The sequence below is a fragment of the Procambarus clarkii genome, chromosome 57 (genome assembly GCF_040958095.1).
Source record: "Procambarus clarkii isolate CNS0578487 chromosome 57, FALCON_Pclarkii_2.0, whole genome shotgun sequence".
NCBI classification, from domain to species: Eukaryota; Metazoa; Arthropoda; class Malacostraca; order Decapoda; family Cambaridae; genus Procambarus; species Procambarus clarkii.
Genome location: NC_091206.1, coordinates 17,451,349 through 17,468,367, shown reverse-complemented (window position 1 = coordinate 17,468,367; position 17,019 = coordinate 17,451,349). Strand labels below are relative to the sequence as shown.

The 17,019-nt window shown below is 37.1% G+C and overlaps 1 protein-coding gene across 1 annotated transcript in view; it reads right to left on the bottom strand.

Annotated features, from left to right (window-relative positions):
- LOC123744935 (nephrin-like) overlaps window positions 1-17,019 on the bottom strand; it is a 425,786-nt gene that overhangs the window by 112,188 nt on the left and 296,579 nt on the right. The gene's annotated exons all lie outside the window — the stretch shown is intronic.

Here is a 17,019-nt window from a genome sequence, read left to right as displayed (position 1 = left end):
TATATATGAAAGAACTTTCGGTCCTTAGCGAAGTATTGAGCGGGGTACTCGTGTAAGCCTAGCCGAGTTGACAGCAGGGCGGGAGTCGGCCCGACATCGGTGCTAACTTTAAACATGCACAAGTCCTAAACTAGATGCAGGTACAGGCGAGGCTTCTGGGGGAGGGGAAGTGAGGGGGGGGCATACGGTAGTTTGGGGGGGGGCAGTCGGGGAAAGGGGGGAATTTGAGGACGAGAGAGAGAGAGAGAGAGGAAAGGAGAAAGTTGGGAGAAGAGGATGTGTGGATGGATGGCTACGAAGAGGGAGAGTGAGGGAAACTGAGTTTCAGCGACATTCTGATTCGCGACAGGGGGCTCGAAGCGAAGGTATGAGCCGTGATCGGAGGAGGAGCAGTGAACAGATGAAGGGGAAGAAGAAGAAGAAGAAGAAGAAGAAGAAGAAGAAGAAGAAGAAGAAGAAGAAGAAGAAGAAGAAGAAGAAGAAGAAGAAGAAGAAGAAGAAAAAGAGGAATGTGCTAGGTGTCGGGAAGAGGAAAGGGTGGTGAGGAAGGAGCAGAGGTGAATAGTAATGCGTGATAGCAGATTAAAGGAACAGTGCAGATATGGGAAACAATGCAAGAGGGAACAGCATAAATAAGGGAAAAGAACGATTTAATGCTGGCTGGGAGATGTTTCTTTAAGGGAGAGACAACTGATGGTCGGAGAATAAAAAAATAATAATAACAATCATGATAATAATAATCACAATTATATGTATATAATTCAGATATGTAGCAGTATAAATCCAATATGTTCTCTCCTGTCTTCTCTTGGGTGGCTTAATCTTCATCAATCTATTCTGTCTTTTCACTTGAGAATGAATCTTGTAGGTTAGAAACGTTGTGTAAATTTATTACAGGTGTAATGCATTCTACAGTCAATTTTTGTTCTTTTAGTCAACCACGAAGGTATATGGCATTTAGAAAATTCCTCTTCCAATTAAACGAAGATGCAAGAGTACTGGTCAGAGAGATAGAAGCCCTGAGCAAGAAAATAATCAACATGGAATATGCAGCCAAATTCAACGAAACATCTAAATGATATATATATTCACAATTCTCTAATGCAATAGTCCTTAATATATTAAATTCTAGCAACGAAACTTGTACATTACAGGTTACAATCAGACGGAATTTACGTGTTAAACTATCCAGAAAATAATTATATTCTACCCCCTCGAAAAATTGCGCATTTTTCGCAAATTTGTAAGAAGATACACGATAGAGGAGGCAATATTTGCATGGGCCATTAATCACAAGACAATTTGATGGAATTTCTCAGGCTTTCATTTCGTCATATATTTTAAAATATTACTTGCGATTCACGGAACAAAATTGCAAATTAGCCGGAAAAATGGATGTAGGGATCTTATTTTTAAGTCGAGTTGTTTCTTAATACCATTTTTTCCTCGTAGTAATTATAAACAGATTCTGGTAGTCTTTCTCTGGTACGTCAATTTAGTTACAACGGCAAGGCTTCTGACAGCACAGCAACACTAACCGCATTGTTGATAAACGACCTTCAAAAGGACGACAACCGATCAACAACAGGATGACAACCGATCAACAACAGGATGACAACCGATCAACAACAGGACGACAACCGATCAACAACAACCCAGCAACCGACCAACTGCTGAACGATAACCGCCCTGCAACAAAGCGACAACAGAACGTCAACCGTCTAGCATCAACTTCACATTACAGCAACTCAAACATGCACACACACAGCCGTTTCTGCTGACAACTTTTGTTTCGTTGAGAACACGAACATCACGTCACAAACATATTCAAGACATCTTGCGCTCTTGCCCATTCTCGTCGACACATTGACAGTCCCGGAATAAAAAGGGTTTTCGACGCTTCTGATAACACCGGAACATCAAAACAAAGTCAATCAAGATGGACCTAAATGGCTGTAGCAAGGGGATCGTTCAGACACTCGGAGATATATACTTTCATATTACAATTGTGTATGTGGGGCAACAGCCGATTTCAGGGAAACTGATATATATATATATATATATATATATATATATATATATATATATATATATATATATATATATATATATATATATATATATATATATATATATATATATATATATATATATATAGGGTTATATGAAGCTTCGAGCCTTTACGTAATCTCACAAATGAATATTTGTTTATGTATGAGAATGATCCAATAATGCTCCCGATTGCTCTTCTAGAGAGTTGTAGCAAGTTTACATAGGAAACTAATTTAGCATCTTAAAATGAGGTTAAAATACAGTATTCAATCCATGTTATCTGAACTAAATGTAAAATTTGTTAAATAAATATCATTCTCATAGCTGAGTTGTGGCAAAAGGTGGCCTAGAGACACTGAACCAATAAAGAAAAATCAGTTATTAGATCAGCAAACCGCCTGTTCCTGCTGCCAACACATCTACATCTTCAACACCTTATCATCACTTATATACTTTAGTAATAGGTGAGCAATGGTTAATTTTTAATCATATCTTATAAAGTCGTCTTGTTTATCATATTCATTTTTTTTTACCATTCTTAGGTATTTATATATATATAAAAAAAAAAATATATATATATATATATATATATATATATATATATATATATATATATATATATGAATGAAAACTCACACCCCAGAAGTGAACTCACACCCTATTCGCATATAGTCCTGGGGACCATTCAGGCTTGTTCGCATATATATATATATATATATATATATATATCACGAGACAGAAAATAAACTGAAAGATGTAATAATTCATAAAAACAAATTTGTGTTCCTTTTATGAGCACGGTGCTGTGTATGTTTGATACAAATTTAAGTTACTTCAAATGCAACAGAGCAGGATGAGGCCTAGAGGTCACTACCAATAATATTTAACTTTATTAAATATCACTAAAATACAGGGAAGATATAGCACTAAACATACTCTAATTTGCAACCTTAACAAACACTCTTCGCTCTGAATAATTTTGAAACTAGAAAAAGGATGAATGAAAATTAAAATAATAACAATAAAAAAATGCAAAAAATGATTACGTGAAGCACAAGGTTATATTTTAATTTTCAACATATTGTTTTTCCCAGGGATAATTATATTGAGTATCTTATTGCTTTGTTAGAAGTGAATTATGGGACTTGAAAAATAGTGAGCACTCTAAGGTCTCTAATGCTTTGGGCGTTCTTAATCATTTTCTGGACCTTTCTTTAATGCATTAAAATATTTTTGCAACCGATATTTGAGTAGTATTATTACTGAGTAGCCAGTGGAGTGACCTCTGGGAGTCTAGGATCGAATCCTCAAGGGGTTATAGAGTTTATGGAAATTTTCAAGCTTAATCTCTCTCTCTGTCTCTCCCACATACACACATACACACACAAACACACACACACATATATATAATATATACAACCTTAAATTTTATATATATATATATATACATATATATATATATATATATATATATATATATATATATATATATATATATATATATATATATATATATATATAATCATTTTACATTTCTCTCTCTCTCTCTCTCTCTCTGTTTGAAAACCAAAAAATTCCACTTTTCACCACCACGAAAAATGTACCAAAATAAGCACTTTTTGGTTCATTCATTAAGTTACCGCATTTTATTTCATCAACTGTAATGCAATTTCTATAAATTTAGCAAAAAACTTTTCATATGATGACTCGGTGTCGATTAAGTCATAATTGTTATAACTTTGACAGAGCCAGTTAAAAACGTCCATATATTAGTGATTTGAATGTGCGAACGCCACAGGGATTTTATATCCCCATGTTTTTTAAATTTTTGTAAAAGACTGAACCATCTCATTGTTAAAAAAATATTATCAATATATTTCTTTCATTTTATTGTTTTCATTATTTTTCTGATTATCAGTATTATTTTTATAATTAAAAGTATTATCATAATCCATTAAAATTTGTTTTTGTTTAGAATGCTAACGTCATCTCAATGCTAAAACTCTTTAGGTAAATGCTGGTTTTGAAAAGGGTTTTTGATATATGGAAAAAAGTACCTGTTAACCTCTCATATGTAGGGTCGATGTACTGTTTCTAGCGTAGTTTAGACATATATATGAAAGAGATTGAGTGGGTTAAAAAAAAAGTTGTGCATCGAATGGGCCAATAGGCCTTCAGTAGTTTCCTTAATTCTCATGATCTTAACAGTTTAATCAATGCAGTTTATAGATTGTTTTATGTTTCCATTGAAACTCAGTGTACAGCTGTCTTCATTACCGTGAATATTATTTTCATCACTCTCAGAGAAATGACTTTGTTTTCAAATTTTGCTATCAACAGTTTTGTGCATGAAAAATGCAATACTGAACAACATGTTATTTGGATCAGTACGTCCGAACAGCAAGATATCTACTAGCCAATACAGCATTATATATCTGAACGTCAGAAAAGCATGATATCTGTTCGTAGGATAGCGCAGTACGTCAGAACAGCATGGTATCTGTACGTCAGAACAGCGTGTGTTTGAATGTTTAGGAAAATATCTTCTTATGACATTATTTACTTGACAATTAGACAATCGCCATTGTTGTACACACCCTTTGAGGATGGGAATTATCTCTCTCTTCAGCTAATCTGGTTATAATATTTTTTGTGGATATAATAGCCAGGTAATTGCAAAGCAGATTAAATTAACCTGATTATGTTACTCTTGATGGAGATACATACCAGTCAAATGTGTATGTATGTTTGCCTTTGTTGTGTCAGTGTGTGTGTGTGTGTGTGTGTGTGTGTACTCGCCTATTTGTGCTTGCGGGGGTTGAGCTCTGGCTCTTTGGTCCTTTGGCTCTTTGTGTGTGTGTGTGTGTGTGTGTGTGTGTGTGTGTGTGTGTGTGTGTGTGTGTGTGTGTGTGTGTGTGTGTGTGTGTGTGTGTGTGTGTGTGTGTGTTCGTATATAGCAGATCACAGTTAATTGTGTTTACACGACGGAGTCTCAGCTTCTGGAGTCCGATTTTCCAAATTTCCGTTATCTATTCCAATATTTCCCGACCTCTCTCCTGCTTGTCCTATCTCTCAGTATAGTTTGTACATATTTTGCTTCCTTGCTTCCCTGTGGCTCACGTCCGGGTCTAGCTTCCATGCATGTCCTCTCAATGCTGTGGAGAGCCTGTGAATACAGCTCCCATGCTTGTCGTTTCGTCATCAATGCCCTTGAATATTTATCTACATAATATCCCCTCTATTTCTCTATTGTGAGATCCCGCTAGGTCCCTCTGACTTGGTTTTGCCGTTCCTGGAGAAGACTGTAGTTTCATGTTCGGGTTTGAATGCATCTCATCTCTTACTTCCAATCATATAATTGTTCACGATTTCTTTTTTTATTGCTAGCTATCCATGTTTCTTGGTAAGTGTCACAACCAAATAGTTTATGTTATTTCCGCCTTATGTGGTTGTGGTGAATTGTTGTTGGTTCTTATACTTTGGAGGCTATGTCGTTCTCCTACGTTTTCTATATTACTATTCTCATGCAGTCATCACCATTCCTTTTTTTCTTATTGTCGAGGGGTTTCCCTTCCATTATCTTATCACTTGTGGTGCTCCGGAAGGCTCTTTTTATTACCTATTTTCTTCACAGTGCCTTCAGTGTTATCCATTCTTATGCTGATGAATTCATTTTGCACCATTCATGTTTCAACGGCGGTTATACATATGCAATTCACAATGAATATTTTAATCTTCAATCCAGTTCTCTTTGGTCTGATATGAATAAATTTATTAGAACTCATTTTTATAACTGGGAATTTGTGAGCTTTCAATTTAATAAATACGAACAATTTGCCTTCTATGTTGACAAATATCCAATTGAAAGATCTAAGAGCTTATTGTTAGTAAGGGAGAATTGGAGAAAATACAAAAAATACAGCCTAGCATTAAATACGACTGATCACTGTAAAACCCATAGATGGTATTCTTTCTATATGTTTTCAAGCTAAACATTTCCATAAAATGGGGCAGTCTGTTTCTCCCCTCTCTCGTGCCTTAATCATCTTAACTCAGCATCAGGCTAAGTCTCACTCGGCTAGCGTGCACCAGTATTTCTCTCTACATAATACAAACTCAACTTTCCTCATAAAACTTGAAATTAGAAGATCCTTTGGTAAACAGGATCTGAATTCGTAGACTTGTGCAACTAGACGTTTTAATCCTTCAGAGAGAGACTCAGGATCCAATTTTTGTTCTCTGAGACTAAGTTTTAAGCTCGGGTAATTAATGCCAAGAAGGGCGAGGGACAAAGTATGGATATTTTGGTTCTTGGTTTACAAGTCATTAACCACAGATGTTTCCTTGTCTAAAATTTACTGCATAATATACATAAATTAAAAAAAGAATGGCACATAAATAATTCGGTGTGGGTAAGAATACACTCATACACACACACACATACATATACACACACATACACAAATATATATATTTGAGTGTGTGTGTACGTACGGATATACACGAGCAGAATATATTCATATATAAAGAACAAATCCACAAGGGCCGTGACGAGGATTCGAACCTGCGTCCGGGAGCATCCCAGACACTGCCTTAATCGACTGAACTACGACTATGAGCTATTTGTTCATTTGATGCATCACGTTATTGTGATCTCTGTGTGTATTCATATATATATATATATATATATATATATATATATATATATATATATATATATATATATATATATATATATATATATATATATATATATATAGAAGAACTCGACCATACTGCATTAGAGTGCAATTGCTTGTGAGTTCTCAGCTATATAATAACGCCTGGATGGGTTAACTAGATAAAGCAATAGCTCACTTGCACCACCTTTCTAGTTCCGGATCAAATAGTGCATTGACATATTTTCCTTTAGTTTTTCGTCACATTTCCCTTTTTTAAAGCTGGTTATCGAGATTCCCCAAAGCATTATATCTTCCTATTTCTCATTCTACTTGCTTGCGTACTCTCACTTTGACAATTTTGTCTTTATATATATCCGGTTTATCCGTTGTCTAGTTAATAAATGTATCCACTTGTAATATAGTTTTTAATTTATACTTTGCCTTTGTCCACTCTACTAGCTATCCTTTATATATGATTCGTTGCTGTCAACATTTCCTTCATTCACTTTCCCTATATTGTGAATTGATCTTTGCAGCCTTTCGTTGCAGTCGAGTTCCCTCATCTACATACGTTCACTAGTTTTATTTTGTGTCTCTTAAGGGAAGGATTCCATGCTACTGTTGTGATAAGATAAGATTGTGTGTAATGAAAATATTTTTGTAGTGAAGGCTGTGACTGTAATGAAGGTCGTGAGAAGTGAAGGTTGTTTGTTTTATAGTGAATATCGCGTACACTTTGTTTACATTTAATGTTAACATCAACACAAACTATAGCAGACCTTATCATTTCTACATGGTTTCCACATGGTTTCCACATGGTTTCCACATGGTTTCCACATGGTTTCCACATGGTTTCCACATAGTTTCCACATGGTTTCCACATGGCTTCCACATGGTTTCCGCATGGTTTCCACATGGTTTCCACATAGTTTCCACATGGTTTCCACATGGCTTCCACATGGTTTCCACATGGCTTCCACATGGTTTCCACATGGTTTCCACATGGTTTCTACATGGTTTCCACATGGTTTCTACATGGTTTCCACATGGTTTCCACATGGCTTCCACATAGTTTCCACATGGTTTCCACATGGCTTCCACATGGTTTCCACATGGCTTCCACATGGTTTCCACATGGTTTCCACATGGTTTCTACATGGTTTCCACATGGTTTCTACATGGTTTCCACATGGTTTCCACATGGCTTCCACATGGTTTCCACATGGTTTCCACATGGTTTCTACATGGTTTCCACATGGTTTCTACATGGTTTCCACATGGTTTCCACATGGTTTCCACATGGTTTCCACATGGTTTCTACATGGTTTCCGCATGGTTTCCACATGGTTTCCACATGGTTTCTACATGGTTTCCGCATGGTTTCCACATGGTTTCCACATAGACGCTCGGAAAATTAAATACTGAACTAGGGAGGCACACCTTTGCTTTACTAGTGTTGATTATTTTGCGACCAAGAACGAAGTAGGGTTATTCATGAAGTTTTGGCAGCGACTCAACGCAAAGTGAGACAAAAGGCACTAAGAGTATATTGGTATTTCCCTCCCCTGTGGTAATTACATTTGAAAACGAATATGAACTTTGTTTCAGCAACAATATTTGCTGTATCTGGATGTTGTGAGTGAAACTGCTCATGTTCTCTGTAGTACCGCTGAATTTTGCAGTGTTAGTGGCACTGTAGACAAGTTTCGTTGATTTGTAACCTGAACGAAATTTCTCGCAATTTGGAAACAATTTGCATGTAACTGATAATAATGCAAATGCAAAACTAATTTTTTATTGAGTTTTGTGACATCAAATTTTTTGATGTCACAAAATCTCTTTTTTTCAAATCTCTTTTTGCTTTTCTCTCTCTATATATTTTATTGAATTTCCTAAATATTTCCTGTTTTTTTTTATATTAACGCATTTAGCTATTCTTTTATCTTCCTGTTCAATCACATGCTACATAAAATTTGGTCACACTCTAACTAAATTTATATCTAAATTTGTTTGCATTGACTAAATGCTATATATACTTTTTTCAAACAGTGGTTTAATATTTATTAATATATATTTTTACACTCTTGATAATTTGTAAATGTTTATTATGTTACATACATATGCAAAATAATAATAAATATTCTTCAAACATTAGTAGTATATGGTTTTTAATTTAATTCGCACATTTAAGAAAATTTTCACATTTAGTAGATATCGCCTTGAGATTTTCAACCATTTGCTAAAATATTTGTTTAAATATTTCTTAGTAGTTATATTATTTGGTATATTTATCTATTATACATAACATAGCAAAATATATAGTCAATCTTAAGCTTGTAACTTCTCTTCAAGTTCTCACATTATCTTCTCTCTGTCTCCCAATCTCTTTATCTCTCTCTCTCTCTCTCTCTCTCTCTCTCTCTCTCTCTCTCTCTCTCTCTCTCTCTCTCTCTCTCTCTCTCTCTCTCTCTCTCTCTCTCTCTCTCTCTCTCTCTCTCTCTCTCTCTCTCTCTCTCTCTCTCTCTCTCTCTCTCTCTCTCTCTCTCTCTCTCTCATATTTTCCAACAGTGAAGAACGCTCAACAGTCGCGTCAGACTGGCTAAGTTTTTAAACTATTTCCTAAAATATTATGTTAATACGTAATCAGCTTAATATATAAACCAATTGCAATTAGTTTGATCTCGTAGCTTTAACAGTAAAAAAAAACTTGTTTGCATATTTTAATACAACAAGATAGAATGATTTTAACAAGATAATATAACAAGAATAATTTAACAATAATATAACAAGATACAAGATTAAGCGATAACTTTGATAAACCTGACATACCTGTCATCAATATTAGTCTGACGTTTATCGTTTAGCTGCCCTCGTTCGTTTCATTGTGAATTGATCTTCGACTCGATTGTAAATTACATTTCAAATCCATTGTGAAATTCTCTTCGAATCTAATGGGAATTTGTCGTGGAATACATTGTGAATGCCTCTTCAAATTCAATGTGAATGGTTAGTTTTCTATGCCATTGTCGAGGTTAGAAATCCAGTTAGGCTTAGCGATGTCCGTTGACCAAACCACACACTAGAAAGTGAAGGGACGACGACGTTTCGGTCCGTCCTGGACCATTCTCAAGTCGAGTCTCAAAATCGACTTGGCAATGTTCCAGGATGGACCGAAACGTCGTCGTCCCTTCACTTTGTAGAGTGTGGTTTGGTCAAGTTATTTCAGCCAAGTTATTGTGACTCCTCGTCTGTTTAGCGAGGTCCCTCTAATCAACACCTAACATTTCCCAGGATACAACCCACAACAGTCAATTAGTTCTCAGGTACACTTATTTTATTGCGAAATGAAAAGAAGCATCAGGTGTAAGGAAATGTGCCTAAACGTCTCCATCACCCCAGGAATTGAACTCGGGTCTAATTGAACTCAAGCCAACGGTTTAAACAATGCGCTTCGAATTCGTTGTTGCACTCACGATAAACTCTTGACCTCTGTGAGTCCCTCTAAAATTAACTTCGATTTGGCCACCTGGTATTTGATCGTCAATTGTCTCCTAATATCTGTGTATAGCTCCAGCTGGCCTTCAGTGCTATCCTTTAGCACTAAAGTTCCTTTAGTACTATCCTCATGATTGTGAGGTAAACATTTCTATACTGCTTGCTATCTCTCGTGCCTACGTTCGTCGCACTTGCTCTATATTTTGCTTGCCTTTATTATCTACACTTTAAAACTATGTATTTTTGCTACTCTCCCCTATTTGAATGTATTTAGGAGGTTGAGTTCGATCTGCTTGAGTTCTTCTGAAAAGGTATTGACTGGTAGAACTCATAACTAACTTCATAGGTTTTACCAAACATAAATTTGAACCACGAATGTTTATTTACTTGTGGTAAAGTGGGTGTATGGGCGGGTGAGACGGAGAAGTGTCTCCTTCTTACGTAAACGTGAAGAGTCTCCGTCTTACGTAACCGTGAAGAGTCTCTGTCTTACGTAAACGTGAAGAATCTCCGTCTTACGTAAACGTGAAGAGTCTCCGTCTTACGTAAACGTGAAGAGTCTCCGTCGTACGTAAACGTGAAGAGTCTCCGTCTTACGTAAACGTGAAGAGTCTCCGTCTTACGTAAACGTGAAGAGTCTCCGTCTTACGTAAACGTGAAGAGTCTCCGTCTTACGTAAACGTGAAGAGTCTCCGTCTTACGTAAACGTGAAGAGTCTCCGTCGTACGTAAACGTGAAGAGTCTCCGTCTTACGTAAACGTGAAGAGTCTCCGTCTTACGTAAACGTAAAGAGTCTCCGTCTTACGTAAACGTGAAGAGTCTCCGTCTTACGTAAACGTGAAGAGTCTCCGTCTTACGTAAACGTGTCCTGTCTGCTATGGGTCAACAAGCCTGCTGATTCTAATGTTCTTAGTTTCTTACAATGATGGATAAATTCTCGTTTTAATGATTTGTATTTATCATCATGCTGGTTGTTTAATACCTAATCTACATGCTACAAAAAAATTAAACATATTTTGTTATGTTTTTGGTCCGAAAAAACAATAAAGGTTTTTCAAACAAACGATTTGTCCTACTGCTGGTATGGAATAAAATATGATAATATTACAGTTTGTTAAAAACGTTAAAAACTTAATCAGTTAATTTATATGAATTGACATCAATCATTCAAAAATTATACAGCTCACAAATCAACAGTAATGAATAATGTACAACTTCCATTAAAGAAAATTCTTCAAGTGTGTAAAAGTCTGCCCTTCTTCTGACAACGTGTTATTGTTCAATCTCTCTTGAAGGAAAGTGACCGTTTTAGTCTCTCTACCTATCCCTCTTCACTTTTATTATCAGCAGCTTTCTAATTTATCCTTAACATAAATTTTCTTTAATACCATGAGTGCTGTAGTCTGTGGTCATCAATGTGGTTTCCGTAAGACCTATTTATGTCTCTCGTACCTCACTCGTGTACAGTCCTCTTCACTTAGTGAATATGACGATATTTTTTTCCCCTTCACAGCTCTGGATAATTCAGAAGTTTTTGAGTGAGTATGAAACGTTTCTCTATTCTCCATTATCAACCTATCCTGAAAAAAACTTATTTACAGCTTCCTGTCTTATAGCTCTGCTGCTGCTGCTGTATGGGGTTTAGATATTGACTCGGATTCGAACCCCTAGATAGCAAAAGAATGTTTGGATACCGATCCTTAACCGTTCACCCCGTATTCACCCAGGACCTGTTTGTAAACCGATTAGCGGATGATGTTTCAGGGGAATTTAGTAAGATCTGGCTTAATGATGACCTGTGGGGGTGGGGGGAGAGAACAGCTGTAACCCCCATTAATATGGTAATTGGCCTCTTCACTCGAGTTAAAATATATATATATATTTCACTATCAGCTGTGGTGTTCTGTCGCCCTATGTTTCTATAAATTTATCAATGAACAGAGCACATGCAATGCTAGGCATTCTTCTTCCTTCGTCCATCACTGAATCTGGCTCTTTTTAGGCGGATTCTCCATCCGATTGAAAGGCGGATCGTCCGCCTCATATTACCAGCGATGAGAGACGTGCATGAACGCAGAATCAATGTACTGACCAAATAAAAGCTGGAGAAGATTATAAGTATTGGGGGTAACTATGATCATCTTCCTCTTTGACGTCGTGGCGAAACGAGAGAAGGTCGGTGTCATTATCCACATTTTCCGGAAGTCGGATACATTCAAAGTTATGTTTTAGCTGTTTCTGTTTTTCATTCTAAAGAGGGGGAAATACTTGATATTTAATCGAACTGCAGCACTAGCGATACATTGGTATATATATAGGACCTTGTCGTCCCTTTCATCGTAGCAGGATAGGATCTCGCCAATTACCTATCCGGTTTCAGCCCGACGCTGAGCACCTCTATCTTGCTTCAGGTATCACAATACGGCTAGGATATCTGCAGCTCTTCACTGATGCAGTTTGAGGTGTGTCTTCGTGATGATGAAGGGGAGACTATAGACGTGTCTAGTATCTGCCTTGAGTTACAACCACCGAATATCTCGCTCGCCTCTCACCTCCAGACGGGATGATGATTAGGCTCTGACTCCTCTTTCATCTCTGTGTCCGGGAAGGCAACGGAGCTCCGGACTGATAACATGTGAGCGTTGCCTACTGGACGGACTAGTTTGATAGCTGTATTCTACCGCTAATCTCCCTCCATCGGAAGCAATCTGACCTGCTCGTCTTCTATTATCACGTGTTTACATTTTACCTAAATTCAGGACGCTTAGGAGAAAGTGTTCAGGGTTAACAACATTTTTCGTGAGAAGAAAGATAACAATTATCAGGCAAATATGTTGACAAATATTAAAGTGACGGATTATTTCACTTGTGTTTTGACTATACAATTTTTATCTCTTCTGTTTATGCAACTGTGAGCGAAAATACAAAAAAAAATATATATCAAACTGTTTCTTTGCGAAAACACTCAGAAGCATTCCTACAATGTTTGATATTCAGTCAGTCCCAGCATAAGCAGGGAAAAACATGGATCGTTGGTTCTCCACCTACACGCAATATCTGAGCTCCAAGCAGCGTGTTTTATGAGCCCGTTATCTCTCTCTCTCTCTCTCTCTCTCTCTCTCTCTCTCTCTCTCTCTCTCTCTCTCTCTCTCTCTCTCTCTCTCTCTCTCTCTCTCTCTCTCTCTCTCTCTCTCTCTCTCTCACTCTCTGATGAAGAGAAAAGGATGTCTGCCGAAGTTTCAGACCACATGTTTGCTGACAAGGAAAATGTGTTTTTGATGGTTATGTCTACAAGTCGCCAGAACAACTTTCATAGTTATTATAATATTTCTGGTGAAGTAATGCTTCTGTCGCGAGTTATGTTTAGCATACATAACCACTGATGTGTGCTGCATTGTTATGGAACACATAATCATATATCTGCGTTGTTAGTACGTATATAATTGTGAGTGTGTGTGTGTGTGTGTGTGTGTGTGTGTGTGTGTGTGTGTGTGTGTGTGTGTGTGTGTGTGTGTGTTTGTGTGTGTGTGTGTGTGTGTGTGTGTGTGTGTGTGTGTGTGTGTGTGTGTGTGTGTGTGTGTGTGTGTGTGTGTGTGTGTGTGTGTGTGTGTGTGTGTGTACTCACCTAATTGTGCTTGCGGGGGGTTGAGCTCTGGCTCTTTGGTCCCGCCTCTCAACCGTCAATGAACAAGTGTACAGGTTCCTGAGCCTATTGGGCTCTATCATATCTATATTTGAAACTGTGTATGGAGTTAGCCTCCACCACATCACTTCCTAAGGCATTCCATTTGTCAACCACTCTGACACTAAAAAAGTTCTTTCTAATATCTCTGTGGCTCATTTGGGCACTCAGTTTCCACCTGTGTCCCCTAGTGTATGTGACCTTTGTGTTAAATAGACTGTCTTTATCTACCCTATCAATTCCCTTGAGAATCTTGAATGTGGTGATCATGTCCCCCCTAACTCTTCTGTTTTCCAGCGAAGTGAGGTGTAATTCCCGTAGTCTCTTCCCGTAGCTCATACCTCTCAGCTCGGGTACTAGTCTGGTGGCAAACCTTTGAACCTTTTTCCAGTTTGGTCTTATCCTTGACTAGATATGGACACCATGCTGCGGCTGCATACTCCAGGATTGGCGTGACATATGTGGTATACAAAGTTCTGAATGATTCCTTACACAAGTTTCTGAATGCTGTTCTTATGTTGGCCAGCCTGGCATATGCCGCTGATGTTATCCTCTTGATATGGGCTGCAGGAGACAGGTCTGGCGTGATATCAACCCCCAAGTCTATTTCTTTCTCTGACTCTTGAAGTATTTCATCTCTCAGATGATACCTTGTATCTGGCCTCCTGCTCCCTACACCTATCTTCATTACATTACATTTGCTTGGGTTAAACTCAAACAACCATTTGTATGACCATTCCTTTAGCTTGTCCAGGTCTTCTTGAAGCCTCAAACAGTTCTCTTCTGTTTTAATCCTCCTCATAATTTTGGCATCGTCCGCAAACATTGAGAGAAATTAATCTATACCCTCCGGGAGATCATTTACATATATCAGAAACAAGATAGGACCGAGTACAGAGCCCTGTGGGACTGTGTGTGTGTGTGTGTGTGTGTGTGTGTGTGTGTGTGTGTGTGTGTGTGTGTGTGTGTGTGTGTGTGTGTGTGTGTGTGTGTGTGTGTGTGTGTGTGTCTTCGTAGTTGTTTATTACATTTATCCGGTTCATAGGTATTTGTAGTTTCACCATTCCCTACTTGTTCTATGTTCCCACGTCTATGAAAGACTTTATGTTCTTCTTTGTATCTTGTACGTTATTATCATATCACCAATTGTCACTCATTTCGAGGAATTTAGTTCTCTTAGCCTGTCTTCAAAATTCATGTGCCTTATCTCTGATACTTTGCTCATAATACAACACTAGTCTTTCTTCACGTGAAACCAGGTGCAATTTCCATGTGCCTATGTGTTACCCAATCCCGTTTTCCTTCTGGGTGAACACATTAATATATATATATACACACACACCCTTTGACATTCAACACAGACATATACAGTCACAGTCTAACGCTCATAAAAACAGGACAAAATATTCACCCCCCGGTTGTCAGTTCCCGTCACTCAGTGGCCTTGTATATTCATGAGCGACTCAAAGCATACTCCGAATTCAGACCCTTCATTCTTTCCACCGTAGCGCGTCTGGTTCCAAGTGAGTTTCTCTCTCCAATAACTCCTGCTCTTTTTAAGCCTCATGTTTGATATGAACAAAAAATGGTAGGCATGGCAATCTATTTTTTCAAGTTGAAAATGATCATGATAAAGTTAAAATTTTATTGTGAAGCAAGACGGTTTCAAATTGATATAAGGATTTGATAAATTATGATTTGGATTTGTGTGCAATTTCCTGCTGTTGAAGGAATGTTGGATAATTCACTAATATGTATATTCATAAATATATATTTTATATACATTACTATATAATTATATATGATCAATAAATATATTTAATTGTACAAATGATTATTTTTAACTGGTTTCAGTTCGTTTTTATATTGCAAAATAGACTGTACCAGGCAAGTGGTTCAATATCTACTAGCCTATCCTTTCTGTCTTCAGTGTCTGGTATGTGCACAAGTCTCTTATTGATCTATAAATTGCAGCAGCATCATTAGGTAAAGAGTTGTTAGTAGATTTTTGTCGATCACGTGTCACATTACAGAGACGACACACACACGCTAAGATCAGATGCTACTAGCACAAATTTTCAAGAGATAAAAGGTAATAACGACGACGTGAAAATACAATGGTTAGACAACTGTTACATTCAGAAATATAAACGTGACATATGCAAGGACATCAAACTAGCTATATCACCTGATGCACATATAAACTTTATACCATCAGCAGCGTATGAGAAGCCAGTGAAAACAATAACAGTCTTCAGGGATCTGAACAAGTAGTTGACAAGAACATTTTGCATAAACTAAATGAGATAACTGTAAACAAGTATTGGATTCATTCCAATACTTGTTTCGTTCATGTATTCGCCACAAGACTGTGGCGAATACATGAACGAAAAAAACAATAGTTTTATACTATTTACGCACTTGCAACGTTCTAAGTACGTTGCGAGTTTGCTAGGGAACTATTAGGTAACGGGGGTACGATAACAGGCCAAGCGAGCCGACCCTCGTATAAGAATAAAGGTAACTGCAGAAGGCCTATTGGTCCACACGAGTATCACTGGGAACGTTTAAAATCAGTGAAGATATAGTAACTTTCAAGATAATACCCAGAACAAATTTTCAAAGACAGAAAGTTATTATGGAAGCCTTCAGAACCTTTGAACATGGGTGCATACTGGAACTACAGGAGGTCCATGTTTGGTCTAGGGATATAGTGAATGAAAGGCGAATTAGTTGGTACTTCATTGTCAGGTTATGTTCGTACCAACTCGCGTTGGCCCAAAACATACATTAGTCAATTATTGCTTACCGTGGAACCAGAAAATGGGGATTTCTCGAATATTGATATGATTGAGGATTGTAATTTTGTGTATAGAATATAGAAAAATTTTGTCTAGTATAGAATAGGTTATGCTTGGTGTTTTGCACCTTTTGGCAGTTATTTGATTAGAAGATGCAGCATTTATAGAGGTGCGATAATAATACAAGAAGAAAGTAAAGTACTTTAACAAAATTTAATCTAATTAGTTGTGACAAATATCTAAAGTGTTTTAAGTCCATATATACTGAATTTGACAGTTTAATTAGGCATAAATAATATGCCCAATATTAATGGGCATAAATAATATG